The 16,041-nt window shown below is 43.8% G+C and overlaps 1 pseudogene; it reads right to left on the bottom strand.

Annotated features, from left to right (window-relative positions):
* The window catches only part of LOC111950957 (fermitin family homolog 3-like), a 10,146-nt pseudogene extending 4,028 nt beyond the window's left edge, over positions 1 to 6,118 (bottom strand).
* Between the last annotated feature and the right edge of the window lie 9,923 nt (positions 6,119 to 16,041).

Below are 16,041 nucleotides of genomic sequence, written 5' to 3'. Positions count from 1 at the left end.
TCCACCATTGGGGTGCCAGAGCAGCGAACAGTTTTGACTGGGCTGAGCGGGAACTGTACTTCCTCAGAGGTAGGGAGCGAGCAGGCCAGAGGTGGATGAACGCAGTGCCCTTGTTTGGGTGTAGGGCCTGATCAGAGCCTGAAGGTACGGGGTGCCGTTCCCCTCACAGCTCCGTAGGCAAGCACCATGGTCTTGTAGCGGATGCGAGCTTCAACTGGAAGCCAGTGGAGAGAGCGAGGAGCGGGGTGACGTGAGAGAACTTGGGAAAGTTGAACACCAGACGCGCTGCAGCGTTCTGGATGAGTTGTAGGGGTTTAATGGCACAGGCAGGGAGCCCAGCCAACAGCGAGTTGCAGTAATCGCAGACGGGAGATGACAAGTGCCTGGATTAGGACCTGCGCCGCTTCCTGCGTGAGGCAGGGTCGTACTCTGCGAATGTTGTAGAGCCTGAACCTACAGGAACGGGTCACCGCCTTGATGTTATTGAGAACGACAGGGTGTTGTCCAGGATCACGCCAAGGTTCTTAGCACTCTGGGAGGAGACACAATGGAGTTGTCAACCGTGATGGCGAGATCATGGAACGGGCAGTCCTTCCCGGGAGGGAAGAGCAGCTCCGTCTTGCCGAGGTTCAGCTTGAGGTGGTGATCCGTCATCCACACTGATATGTTCCAGACATGCAGAGATGCGATTCACCACCTGGTTATCAGAGGGGGGGAAAGGAGAAATTAATTGTGTGTCGTCTGCATAGCAATGATAGGAGAGACAATGTGAGGATTGACAGAGCCAAGTGACTTGGTGTATAGCGAGAATAGGAGAGGGCCTAGAACAGAGCCCTGGGGGACACCAGTGTGAGAGCACGTGTGCGGAGACAGATTCTCGCCACGCCACCTGGTAGGAGCGACCTGTCAGGTAGGAACAAGCGTGGGCGCGCGCGGAGATGCCCAGCTCGGAGAGGTGGAGAGGAGGATGATGGTTCACAGTATCAAGGCAGCCGATAGGTCTAGAAGGATGAGAGCTCCTCTCCTCCTCTCCTCTCCTTTGACCTCCACATAAGAGACTGTCAAATCCTCATTCTTCCACCCTCCACAACATTGCCAAAGTCAGGTCCTCTCTCTCCCGTCCGGCCCCTGAAACATTCATACATGCATTCATCTCCTCCCGTCTTGACTACTACAATTCGCTACTCTCCGGCATCAACTCAAGCTCCCTCCATAAGCTCCAAATGCTTCAAAACCCTGCAGCCCGACTCCTCACCCACAGTCCTGGCAGCACATCACCCCTGTTCTTCCGTCAACTTCACTGGTTCCCTGTCTCCCAATGCATTGATTACAAGATCCTCTCAGACCTTCATCTCCCCTACCAACCCACACCCGCACTCGGTTCCACAACAACAGCACCTTGTCATTCCAGGTCGAAGCTCCAGAACATCGGCGACAGGGCTTCTCCAGGGTTTCTCCTAGGCTCTGGAACTCCTCCCTCCATGAGTCCATCACTATCTTCAGTCTCTCCTAAAGCCCCACCTCTTTGATAAGGCCTACCCTTAAGCCCCCCCCCCCCACACACACACAAGCTAAGAAAATACACTCCAAGACACTCCTTTCTTCAACATACTGAGCAGCACCTAACCTTACCCTACCCTTCCCCTAACCTGGTTCGCATCCTAACGACCAATCATGCCCTATCCTAACCAGGTTTGTATCCAAATCCCAACACTCCCCTCCCCATACACCGATACATCACACTCTTTCCCTTCTTTGAGCCAGCCCCTTTCTTTACTCATATTCTGATGTTTTGTTTTAAACTCCTGTTTTTCATTTCATTTCTACAATTGTAAAGCGATTTTGGTCCTTGAAAAGTGCTGTATGTCCCATGTATTTTATAACAGCTAAGTGAGTTTTAGATGCATTTTTCCCCTACCGCATCACTTTATACACAGAAGATCACTTGCTAAACATAAAATAATTATGTTTATCTGTCTCTCGGTGACCACCCGTAACTTCACAACGAGGTTGACTACAAATACAAAGCTGCCAATGTCTTTGCAATTGTTACAAACAAGCGAAGCAACAAAAGATGCTTCAAATGAAAAACTGAGATCACTGCATAAAATATAAATAGTCTACCTACAGTAACAAGCTACATAGGCTATGTACAGTATTTCATGTTCAGTCAATTTTGTTTTATTTATTATTTGGCTACTTTCTGTCATTTTTGCCTCAATAAATTCATGATATGTAGCCTAACGTACGCAATGATGTGCCAAATCTTGATTAAGGGCATTATTTAAGGTAAGCATTAGAATAAGCCGCCTCAATATTTGCAGCCATAGGTGATAATATCCTCTCTAGGAGCTGATCCGTCGTCAGTATTGTGGAATAATATAAGGTAAGATTTAATGGAGAAAGCGGATCTGAGAGCAGCACTGCTTTTTTTCGATCCTATCAGAATCGACACATGCCTTAATGGACGCCACAAGCGGTACCGGAGCGCCAAGTCGAGGTCCAAAAGGCTTCTTAACAGCTTCTACCCCCAAGCCATAAGACTCCTGAACAGCTAATCAAAGGGCTACCCAGACCCCTCTTTTACACTGCTGCTACTCTCTGTTTATAATCTATGCATAGTCACTTTAACTCTACCTACATGTACATATTACCTCAATTACCTCGCCTAACCGGTGCCCCTGCACATTGACTCTGTACTGGTACCCCCTGTATATAGCCTCGCTTGTTATTTTACTGCTGCTGTTTAATTATTTGTTACTTTTATTTTCTATTTTCTACTTATCTATTTTTTACAAAACACTTATTTTTTTCTTAACTTCTTAAAGCATTGTTGGTTAAAGGCTTGTAAGTAAGCATTTCACTGTAAGGTCTGTTGTATTCTGCGCATGTGACAAATACAATTTGATTTGACTATTTGACAAAAAGACATGTACTCACCTCACCACAAAATAACACACCCCGAACTCAGGTAGAGCCTGCCAGATCTGAAGAAACCTGAGGAGAGCATCTGTTAGAGGGAGCTGGGCCACATTCTGATAGGCTTCCAGGATGCGGGGAGTTAGCTGACAGAGCAGAGGAATGGTTAGAATCACTGGAGACTGAATCTTATTGTTTGCTTCTCTTACCATACATTCGAGTTCCGCCCAGATCACATGACTCTTACCTGTTTGGACTTGTACTTTTTGTGGTAGCGTGGGGATACAAGGCCGTGTGTTGATGATGTCATCAGTCTGAGCAGCATTGACCCCGGGGGTGGTTCGCTGCATGTCCAGGAAGGACTGGATATTCTGCACCTCATTAGAGAAGGAGCTGTCTGCTAGACTCTTCCCCTTGGAGGCTAAACGGCAAGCTGCCATCCACCTGCTGTACTGCAGCTCCTAGTGGAAGGGGGAGGAATGGACATATGGAAAGATGGAAAGAAACCATAGCATAGCATAGTGGGATATAGTACATTTATATGTAGGGTCAGGGTGACACTGAAGAGGAAACTGTTCTTATAGCAGTTGGGTCTATTCCTTGGGACATGTTATATACAYGTACACAAACCAGTGGTCAAATTCGAATAGCTTTTTACTTATAGGAAGAGTGCTTCGAACAGAGTGAGCTGAGAGTTGAGTTCCTTACATTCTCACAGCGTAGGTAGACCTCATTCATGCCCTGAGGCCCAGGAATCAGCAGTCTGATGCAGAACTTCTGACCAGCCACACTAATGTCTGGGACCACCTCGCAGCCTGGGGAGCACAGCACTTCCTTATGGGACCAGTTTGGACTCATTTGGCTTGTTAAAGTCACCAGTGAAGAAACGTCATTATATCTAGAATGTCCTTTCTGATGCTCTATGTACTACACATCTTCGTGTCAACTTGTGTGGTTGTGGTTCTATGTGAAAATGTGGGCTGAATGTAGAGTATGTGCATGTGGGTGGGCATTTTCACCACAGTGAATGTCAGTACATTTGACCTTTGAGATTCATCTGCTGAATGGGCTCCTTGAGGCTCTCCTCTTTACTCTTGTAGTAGGAGATGGATGTGTTGTTGAACGTGAACCAGAACTGCTTATAGCCCTTTAGTGTCAGTCTCTTTGGTCTAGGAGAGAGTGAGATGAAGCAAACTAGAATGCTAAGGGTTTTCAGCAACATTGGAAAGGGTACGCAGTTGTATGTCTGTGTGAGTGAGCGTGTCAATAAAACCGTAGCTGCGGTTAGTGTGTGTTTGCTTGTGGGTGTGTGTGTCTATAAACACTCATCCAGACTATCAGAGTCTCATATATCTTGTGTGATCGATATCCAATCTAAAATCCATGGCAGGAAAAGGTGGTCACCGGCAGAAAGATGGATGTGAGTCAGAGGGCGTTCAGCCAGCCAGTAGTGATGTATGTTGTCAACCCATCTTACCTGAAGATGTTCAAGTAGTCMTGCAGCTCTGGTGCTACCCTCATTGTTTCCTGTGAAGAGATAAAGCCCTGTGTCTATTTTGTGTCATGTGCGGTTGCAATTCAACTTTTTCCATGTCACTTTTTTTGCTTCCTTACAAATCAGCCCTGATCACCATTACAGACTGCTACAGTATGGTGGAGAATCAGAGGGACTAACCAGCATGTCTTCAGCACTGCACTCCTCTGCATCCATCTTCACATTACAGACTGCTACAGTATGGTGGAGAATCAGAGGGACTAACCAGCATGTCTTCAGCACTGCACTCCTCTGCATCCATCTTCACATTACAGACTGCTACAGTATGGTGGAGAATCAGAGGGACTAACCAGCATGTCTTCAGCACTGCACTCCTCTGCATCCATCTTCACATTACAGACTGCTACAGTATGGTGGAGAATCAGAGGGACTAACCAGCATGTCTTCAGCACTGCACTCCTCTGCATCCATCTTCACCTCCAAACACTGAAGGGCGGAGTCAAGGTCATCCATGGCAGGACATGATGTCATCAGCCGGGGCTCTGACAGAGACACCTTACCAATGTGGTGCTGAGGATAGCGCACACACAAACGTATAACAGTGTGAAAGAGAAGGGAAGCAATGTGTCATAGACAGAGAATAACCTTTGGGGACAGTTCTTGTTTGTTTACCTGAAGGGCAGCAAAGAGCATCATCTCTTCCTCTGTGCAGCCAACATCCTCTAACAAGATGGCCCAGCGAGCCTGCTCATACATCTGGGTCAGACGGACTGCATCRTACTGGAGACGGAGACAAGGTAGATAAAGTGACCGATTACACATAGCACAATTCATGGCCACCATGAGGTAGAAGAAGGAAATAATGGATAGCCCCTCAGAGAGYATGTTGCAGGCCTACCTTGGGCTGCAGGTCATGGAAGCAGTAGTATTTGAAGCGTAGCAGCAGTCTGTCATGCTCCTGCACTCCCTGTTGGAGCAGAGAACGAGACGAATCCAGCCATCTAAAGTCCACAATAAAACACATGTAATTCATTGAATTACACGCCGTTATTTTTCACTAACAATACACAGAGTAACATACGCATATCTAAACATATCTATGTGTGTTGTGAACACACAGACACTCACCTGCTGTGAACTTGGGCCTTGTCCACAAGGCTGGTGGGACGGGGCGTCTTGGTGATAGTCTCAGGAGCAGGTAGGCTGACAGACAACATCTTATACACAGCCTCAGTCTGGGGTGAGTCAGCAAAGTGCACAGGCATGCCATTGGACAGGGTGTGAGCTGGACCTGTYGTTATTACACATGCAGTTAGGATATGTYACATGATATTTGGTATGTACTGTACAGTGAAAGCTATTGTACTTAATGTTGCCCATCCATTTTGAAATTTGAAGTGTACCACCAATTCCACTGGACCTACCTGATGAGATCCGAAGGCTTGTTAGATCATATACTACTACTTCCTCCYCTGTGTCTTTCTTCTTTTTCTTCTCCTCCACTGGCCGTAACAACGACAGCTCCTCTGGGTGACGCATGTCTGAGAASAAGCAGTGTGAGGGGATACTGATTAACACCTGCAACAATGAACCTCTAGTTAGAGAGCACGGTATAGCCCAGACGCACTTCTYCAGGTACCTGCAGAATCGCAACTTTACAAAAAAGATTTYCCCTCTTTCCCATCTCTCCCACCCACCAGCTGGCTTGATGAATGTTTGAACCTGGATCCGTATGTAAAGGGACATACAGTCTTTCTATGGTGTAAGACATTATTCAGAATATGATATGCCCCACTCTTGACCATGTAAAGCAYTCATTGGAGGTGAGATTTCTGATATCACCTGGCATTCTGCAATTGACAGGATACACTCATCCTCTATCTGCATTAGACATGTGTTACTACAGTTTAAAGTATTTCATTGCCTACACTTTAGCAGGAGTATACATGCCAGATTGTATCCAGATACAGTGCATTTTGGAAAATATTCAGACCCCTTGACTTTTTCCACATTTTTTTTACGTTACATCCTTATTCCATAGTCTGCAGAGAAGAATGGGAGTAACTCCCCAAATACCGTTGTGCCAAGCTTGTAGCGTCATACCCTATAAGACTCGAGGCTGTAATCGCTGCCAAAGGTGCTTCAACAAAGTACTGAGTAAAGGGTCTGAATACTTATGTAAATGAGGTATTTCTGTTTTTTATTTTTAATATATTGGCAAAAATTTCTGAAAACCTGTTTTCGCTTTGTAATCATCAAGGGGATAAAACTGTAAACGTAACAAAATGTGGAAAAAGTCAAGGGATCTGAATACTTTCCAAATGCACTGTATACCTGTATACCGGTAATGACTAAAACTTATTTCAATTCTTAGGACCAATATCGAATTAATTTAGGGCATTTCCAGACCATGTGTATAAATTGTCCATTGCCCYCACTACAGTGCCAACATTTGTCAGACACAGAAGGTCGCATGAGTTTCAATTTCCTACTGGTCAGATATACTCTCTATACAGACATTTGAAATGGATACAATTTTTCAAAAAAATTAATTCCAGATACGTTCCCATGTTTCAGAAGAAAGGTGGACACCTAAATCATTCTCCCAGCACAATTCTACACGTGGCATACACAAGATCTGGAGTTAGTAAGGATTTTATAAAGTTGACTGGCTAAGTGTCTATTGTACTTAAACATTTCAGTTTTCTAATTCAGTAGACTTTGGAGATCTTCTCTCCCACATGTTTAGAAAAATGTGACCTTATTTGTAAGTAGAGTAGGAAGTCTYTATTGGGAAAATTKTATTCATTTCTGATCTGTTCAAATGATCCCATATTGTTGTCATCAAACAAATCAGAGACCATGGAAATACATTTAGCTTCCCATTCTCTATTTACCACAAGGTTTTCCATTATTCAACACACCCCCATTTTACCAAAGAGGGGCTTGGGATGAATGCTTCCAACAAAGCTCAAAGTTGTATGCAAATTGGAAGCAATCTCACAGGAACATTTTAAAATGGGATTCTTTATCCCTTCCCAGTATTTTGGATTGTACCACAGGGCCYGAAGAGACAACGAACATATGTTAATGTCAAAGACCTCTTGTTTTATGACCTCCCAAGGAGTGGGATCGTTGTTATAAGCCCATTTAAGAGGGTACCTTGCATTAAATACCAAATTGTTTTTCTGAATATCAGGAAGGCCCAGGCCACCTCTATTTCTGTCCATTGATCATTTTGAATGGCTGACTCAAGGGGGTTTGTTTCTCTCTCCAGAGAAACTTCCTGAAAAAAGTAATGAACTTCTTGAACCATTCTCCCGAAAAGGAGAGAGGGATTACACTGAGGAGGTATGTTATAGCTGGGTTAGACAATCTGAACCCTCTCGTTCTAAAATTATCCACCGAAATTGTTGCAACCGTTATTACTAGCCTGTTCAACCTCTCGTATCGTCTGAGATCCCCAAAGATTGGAAAGCTGCCGCGGTCATCCCCCTCTTCAAAGGGGAGACACTCTAGACCCAAACTGTTATAGACGTATATTCATCCTGCCCTGCCTTTATAAAATCTTCGAAAGCCAAGTTAACAAACAGATCACCGACCATTTCGAATCCCACCGTACATTCTCCACTATGCAATCTGGTTTCCGAGATGGTCATTGGTGCACCTCAGCCACGCTCAAGGTCCTAAATGATATCATAACCGCCATCGATAAAAGACAGTACTGTGCAGCCGTCTTCAGCGACCTGGCCAAGGCTTTCGACTCTGTCAATCACCGTATTCTATCACAGACTCAATCACAGACTCAATAGCCTTGGCTTTTCAAATGACTGCCTCGCCTGGTTCACCAACTACATCTCAGATAGAGTTCAGTGTGTCAAATCAGAGGGTCTGTTGTCTGGACCTCTTGCAGTCTCTATGGGGTGCCACAGGGTTCAATTCTCAGGCTGACTCTTTTCTCTGTATATATCAATGATGTTGCTCTTGCTGTTGGTGATTCTCTGATCCAACTCTACGCAGACGACACCATTCTGTATACATCTGGCCCTTCTTTGGACACTGTTAACAAAGCTTCAATGCCATACAACACTCCTTCCGTGGCCTCCAACTGCTTTTAAATGCTAGTAAAACTAAATACATGCTCTTCAACCGATTGCTGCCCGCACACGCCCGCCCGACTAGCAACACTACTCTGGACGGTTCTGACTTAGAATATGTGGACAACTACAAATACCTAGGTATCTGGTAAGACTGTAAACTCTCCTTCCAGACTCACATTAAGCATCTCCAATCCAAAATTAMATCTAGAATCAGCTTCCYATTTCACAGCAAAGCCTCCTTCACTCATGCTGCCAAACATACCCTCGTAAAACTGACTATCCTACCGATCCTTGACTTCGGTGATGTCATTTACAAAATAGCCTCCAACACTGGATGTAGTCTATAACAGTGACATCCGTTTTGTCACCAAAGCACCATATACTACCCACCACTGCGACCTGTATGGTCTCGTTGGCTGGCCCTCACTACATATTCGTCGACAAACCCACTGGCTCCAGGTCATCTATAAGTCTTTGCTAGGTAAAGCCCYGCAGCTCACTGGTCACCATAGCAACACCAACCTGTAGCACGCGCTMCAGCAGGTATATTTCACTGGTCATCCCCAAAGCCAACACTTACTTTGGCCGCCTTTCCTTMCAGTTTTCTGCTGCCAATGACTGGAACGAATTGCAAAAATCACTGAAGCTGGAGTCTTATATCTCCCTCTCTAACTTTAAGCATCAGCTGTCAGAGCAGCTTACCGATCACTGCACCTGTACACAGCCAATCTGTAAATAGCCCATCCAACTACCTCATCCCAATATTGCTATTTATCCTCTTGCTCTTTTGCACCCCAGAATCTCTACTTGCACATCATCATCTGCACATCTATCACTCCAGTGTTAATACTAAATTGTAATTATTTTGCCTCTATGGTCTATTTGTTGCCTTACCTCCCTACTCTTCTACATTTGCACACACTGTACATAGATTTTTCTATTGTTTTATTGACTGTACGTTTGTTGATGTGTAACTCTGTGTTGTTGTTTTTAATTGCACTGCTTTGCTTTATCTTGGCCAGGTTGCAGCTGTAAATGAGAACTTGTTCTCAACTGGCCTACCTGGTTAAATAAAATAAAAAAACATGTGGAAGAATGTTCATTTTTATTGTGTCTATTTTACCCAATGTTTTATATATACACTAGATTTCTGACAGACAGCGCTGTTTTGAAGCCACCGCGCCTCCATCTTGGCACTCCCCCATCAAGCTATGGAAATGCATTTATTAATGTCTATTTGTTTTTGCCACTTTTATTCTATTAGACACCTTAATGCATAATTTTACATTATATTAAACAAACAAATAATACATGAAAAAACATACAAATTATATTATGTGAGCTAAAAATATAAACRCAACATGTAAAGTGTTAGTCCCATGTTTAATGTGCTGAAATAAAAGATACCAGAAATGTTCCATATGCTCAAAAACCTTATTTTGCTTGGATTTTGTGAACAAATTCGTTTACAWCCCGGTTAGTGAGTATTTTTCCTTTGCCAAGACAAGCCATTCATCTGACAGGAGTGGCATATCAAGAAGCTGATTAAACAGCAAATTTGGCAGTATGTCCAACCGGCCTCACAACCGCAGACCACGTGTAACCACGCCAGCCCAGCACCTCCACATGCGGCTTCTTCACCTGTGGGATGGTCTGAGACCAATCACCCGGACAGCTGATGAAACTGTGGGTTTGCACAACCAAAGAATTTCTGCACAAACTGTCATAAACCGTCTCAGGGAAGCTCATCTGCGTGCTCGTCATCCTACCCAGGGTCTTGACCTGACCGAAGTTCGGCAATGTAACCAACTTCAGTGGACAAATGTTCACCTACGATGACCACTGGCATGGTGGAGAAGTGTGCTCTTCAAGTATGAATCCCAGTTTCAACTGTACCGGACAGATGGTGTCATGTGGGTGTGCGGTATGCTGGTGTCAACATTGTAAACAGAGTGCCCCATGGTGGCGGTGGGGTTATGATATGGGCAGGCATAAGCTACAGACAAACACAATTACATTTTATCAATGGCAATTTGAATGCACAGAGATACCTTGACGAGATCCTGAGGCCCATTGTCGTGTCATTCATCTGTTCGCCATCACCTCACGTTTCAGCTTGATAATGCACAGCCCCATGTCATGAGAATCTGTGCACAATTCCTGGAAGATGAAAAYGGCCCAGTTTTTTCATGGCCTGCTTACTCAGACATGTTATCCATTGATCATGTTTGGGATGCCCTGGATAGATGTATATGACAGCGTGTTCCTGTTCCCACCAATATCCAGCAACTTCACAAAGCCATTGAAGCCATTTTTTTTAAAGGTATCTGTGACTATTTGATGCATATCTGTATTCCCAGAAATGTGAAATCCACACAGTAGATTAGTGCCTATTGAATTTATTTTAATGGACTGATTTCCTTATATGAACTGTAACTCMGTAAAGTCTTTTAAATTGTTACACGTTGCCTTTATATTTGTGTTCAGTGTATAAAAACATTTACCAGAATGTTTTATTGTTTTATATGTAACTAATTGGCCAATACATAGCATCAGCAATCCAGGGTTTATATACATCATTGATTTTACCACCATTTTTATGCCTTATTGTTTTTAATTGGAAGTCCGATACCCAGCCGTCACAAGCTCACTGGGTTATGGAATGTTATGGGCCATCTCAAAGCTAAAATATTTCACCCGTGGCTCCACTCAAAAGTTAGTTTTATAAGGTCTGGCAGCCATTCCTCGACTACTTTGAGAGTAACCTCTTTGCTGAGAACTTAATGTTCATAGAGTATCTCTATCAGTGTCTCTATAGTCTCTGCCCTGGGAGGACATTGTTGTTCCCTTACCTAGTTGTAGTCGCAAACAAAATGTTCTTYAGAGTCAAACACCAGGTGCCCTCAGTCTCTACCACTGTTTGGTGGTCTTTGCAGCTTGTGAAATATCTCAGTCACTTCCTCCTGTCTATCTCCCTCTCGGTCTTAGTGTCTGCGGTCTTATCCTGTGTAAATGTCAAGAGATGGAGCACTGTTCCTCTTTCACATACCATCAGGGCTGTAGGTGCTTGTTTTAAAGGGGGAGTTATCAGATACTGTTGCTGAGCAACTATTGTATTGACAAACATGCAAGAATCATTTTCCATATGTGTAAACACATATTGGTATTGGGATAGTTATAATAACAACTTGATTAGTTGCCATCTAAAAAAAAATATTCTACAATAAAAATTGATTTAAAAATAATAATGGATAGTTAAAGATGCAATCCAGGATCTTAAGCGCTTATACATTTAAAATATTGTACGAATTGGAATTTGTAACATATTCTATGCAGGGCGTAACATATCATACAAAATGGATGGCGTAGTACACAATGTTCAGGGACACGTTTTTGACTCGAGCACTACTTACAAAACTACTGGCAAAAAATGATACCAAAGCTCTAGTGCATCACTAACGTAGTCTGTTAATGGGTCGGTGGAGTTTAGACACTCCTGAGGGCTTGTGAGGAAGACCCTCTAGTGGTCAATTACAGGTTAATCATGAGATGCAAGGTTTGTAGGGAAATACTTTTCGTACATTTAGAAAGTACATTAACTTTAACAAACAAAGTATGCAAAGCCATGCTGATTAGCAAAAGTGGAACATGCTTGAAGGGTTTTCCCAGTTTGGAAAGGAAGAAAATAGAAGCAGAAGGATGCATAACCACAGACACAGATCAATATAGAAATAAACTCGGCATAAAAAGAAACGTCCTCTCACTGTCAACTGTGTTTATTTTCAGCAAAYTTAACGTGTAAATATTTGTATGAACATAACAAGATTTCAACAACTGAGACATAAACTGAACAAGTTTCATGGACATGTGACTAACAGAAATGGAATAATGTGCCCGTGAGGGGTCAAAAGGGGTCAAAATCAAAAGTAATAGTATCTGGTGTGGCCACCAGCTGCATTAAGTACTGCAGTGCATCTCCTCCTCATGGACTGCGCCAGATTTGTCAGTTCTTGCTGTGAGATGCTACCCCACTCTTCCACCAAGGCACCTGCAAGTTCCCGGACATTTCTGGGGGGAATGGCCCTAGCCCTCACCCTCCGATCCAATAGGTCCCAGACGTGCTCAATGGGATTGAGATCCGGGTTCTTCGCTGGCCATGGCAGAACACTGGCATTCCTGTCTTGCAGGAAATCACGCACAGAACGAGCAGTATGGCTGGTGGCATTGTCATGCTGGAGGGTCATGTAACGCACAGAGTNGGAGCAGCCACTGCTGCTTCTGCTCCCACCACAGGGCATGGTCTGACCAGTCCTTCTTTATCTCTGGGGTGGACAGAGGAGTCTGTCGGTGATTTATATTAACACATCTATGGTGTGTCTCATAGATACTTTGAATCTTGTTTTGAAATCAATATTCATGTTCTGATTTACAGATATTGTGGAGTACGTGTCTATAATAACTTACTACACCCCACGATTAAGATATCAACAACCCTGAGAAATTACAAAATAGATACTCATATACAATCTAAAAATATACTGTATCTTAAATATAGTCCCAAGATGGACGTTGAAGTGTACGTTGGTAGGGAACTCACGTGTCTTCTCCACAATTCTGAGTACGACACCACCAATGTGCAGGTCTGAGGTCACGCTAACTTTGAAGGGTGTGGCCTCTGGGCCAAGCTCCTCCACTGTCACAGACAGATCCCACGCAGCCATACTTACAGAGGGAAAATATATCACTCATCTTTTATTATTGGTATTAATTGTGATAAGTGATGCTACATCATGGCTTTAACAATAAACTCTCGTTTGAAGACGCTGTACTGCAAAGTGGTAATACAACCATCGGGTTATGCCACATTTAAGATAGTAACACACATTAACACATTTTTCAATTAAAGCAAAAATTCATACTTTTGGGGGAAAGTAAAATGCTGAACTCTGATAGTGTACGGTTATTTATAAACAGACAAATCTGGGGAACATGGTAATGCCCTGAATCAAACTACAGGTCAAATATTAGGCTGACCCTAGTCTTGGCCATTCCCCACATTAAAATATATTGTAATATTGTACTCCACCAACACATTATAATAAGACCAAGATCATATTACTTCCTGTAAATTAATGAGCCCTTTCATAGTCATCTGTTCAATAACCCCAATACCCCCTATCCAAGCTTTTATATCTGCCCCTCCTTTTAGGACAAGACCAATTGGACTGTTAGATTATCATAGGAATAATAAAACGTTACCCCAGTAAGCCACTATTCAGTGTGGGCAATTCTAGTTCTGTTCTGTGCCTCAACATCACCCTGTCTGTCTCCATTTTCATAGAGTATCTCTATCAGTGTCTCTATAGTCTCTGCCCTGGGAGGACATTGTTGTTCCCTTACCTAGTTGTAGTCGCAAACAAAATGTTCTTCAGAGTCAAACACCAGGTGCCCTCAGTCTCTACCACTGTTTGGTGGTCTTTGCAGCTTGTGAAATATCTCAGTCACTTCCTCCTGTCTATCTCCCTCTCGGTCTTAGTGTCTGCGGTCTTATCCTGTGTAAATGTCAAGAGATGGAGCACTGTTCCTCTTTCACATACCATCAGGGCTGTAGGTGCTTGTTTTAAAGGGGGAGTTATCAGATACTGTTGCTGAGCAACTATTGTATTGACAAACATGCAAGAATCATTTTCCATATGTGTAAACACATATTGGTATTGGGATAGTTATAAGAACAACTTGATTAGTTGCCGTCTAAAAAAAAATATTCTACAATAAAAATTGATTTAAAAAAAATAATGGATAGTTAAAGATGCAATCCAGGATCTTAAGCGCTTATACATTTAAAATATTGTACGAATTGGAAGTTGTAACATATTCTATGCAGGACGTAACATATCATACAAAATGGATGGCGTAGTACACAATGTTCAGGGACACGTTTTTGACTCGAGCACTACTTACAAAACTACTGGCAAAAAATGATACCAAAGCTCTAGTGCATCACTAACGTAGTCTGTTAATGGGTCGGTGGAGTTTAGACACTCCTGAGGGCTTGTGAGGAAGACCCTCTAGTGGTCAATTACAGGTTAATCATGAGATGCAAGGTTTGTAGGGAAATACTTTTCGTACATTTAGAAAGTACATTAACTTTAACAAACAAAGTATGCAAAGCCATGCTGATTAGCAAAAGTGGAACATGCTTGAAGGGTTTTCCCAGTTTGGAAAGGAAGAAAATAGAAGCAGAAGGATGCATAACCACAGACACAGATCAATATAGAAATAAACTCGGCATAAAAAGAAACGTCCTCTCACTGTCAACTGTGTTTATTTTCAGCAAACTAACGTGTAAATATTTGTATGAACATAACAAGATTTCAACAAACTGAGACATAAACTGAACAAGTTTCATGACATGTGACTAACAGAAATGGAATAATGTGCCCGTGAGGGGTCAAAAGGGGTCAAAATCAAAAGTAATAGTATCTGGTGTGGCCACCAGCTGCATTAAGTACTGCAGTGCATCTCCTCCTCATGGACTGCGCCAGATTTGTCAGTTCTTGCTGTGAGATGCTACCCCACTCTTCCACCAAGGCACCTGCAAGTTCCCGGACATTTCTGGGGGAATGGCCCTAGCCCTCACCCTCCGATCCAATAGGTCCCAGACGTGCTCAATGGGATTGAGATCCGGGTTCTTCGCTGGCCATGGCAGAACACTGGCATTCCTGTCTTGCAGGAAATCACGCACAGAGAACGAGCAGTATGGCTGGTGGCATTGTCATGCTGGAGGGTCATGTAACGCACAGAGTTGAGATTGCCTGCAATGACAACAAGCTCAGTCCGATATCCTGACACACCACCCCAGACCATGACTGACCCTCCACCTCCAAATCGATCGTGCTCAAAGTACAGGCCTCGGTGTAACAATCATTCCGTCGATGATAAACACAAATCTGACCATCACCCTCGGTGTAACGCGAATCCGACCATCACCCCTGGTGAGACCAAAACCGCCGACACGCCAGTAAAGAGCACTTTTGCCAGTCCTGTCTGGTCCAGCGGTGGGTTTGTACCCATAGGCAACGTTGTTGCCGGTGATGTCTGGTTAGGACCTGCCTTACAACAGGCATACAAGCCCTCAGTCCAGCCTCTCTCAGCCTATTGCGGACAGTCTGAGCCCTGATGGAGGGATTGTGCGTTCCTGGTGTAACTTGGGCAGTTGTTGTTGCCATCCTGTACCTGTCCCGCAGGTGTGATGTTCGCATGTACCAATCCTGTGCAGGTGTTGTTACACGTGGTCTACCACTGCGAGGACAATCAGCTGTCCGTCCTGTCTCCCTCGCCTGTCTTAGGCGTCTCACAGTACAGACATGGCAATTTATTACCCTGGCCACATCTGCAGTCCTCATGCCTCCTTGCAGCATGCCTAAGGCACATTCAAGCAGATGAGCAGGGACCCTGGGCATATTTCTTTTGGTGTTTTTCAGTCAGTAGAAAGGCCTCTTTAGAGTCCTATGTTTTCATAACTGT

Source organism: Salvelinus sp. IW2-2015, linkage group LG23, assembly GCF_002910315.2.
Source record: "Salvelinus sp. IW2-2015 linkage group LG23, ASM291031v2, whole genome shotgun sequence".
In the NCBI taxonomy this organism is placed as follows: domain Eukaryota; kingdom Metazoa; phylum Chordata; class Actinopteri; order Salmoniformes; family Salmonidae; genus Salvelinus; species Salvelinus sp. IW2-2015.
The sequence above is the reverse complement of the archived record's forward strand: the minus strand, read 5'-3'. Positions and strand labels throughout refer to the sequence as shown.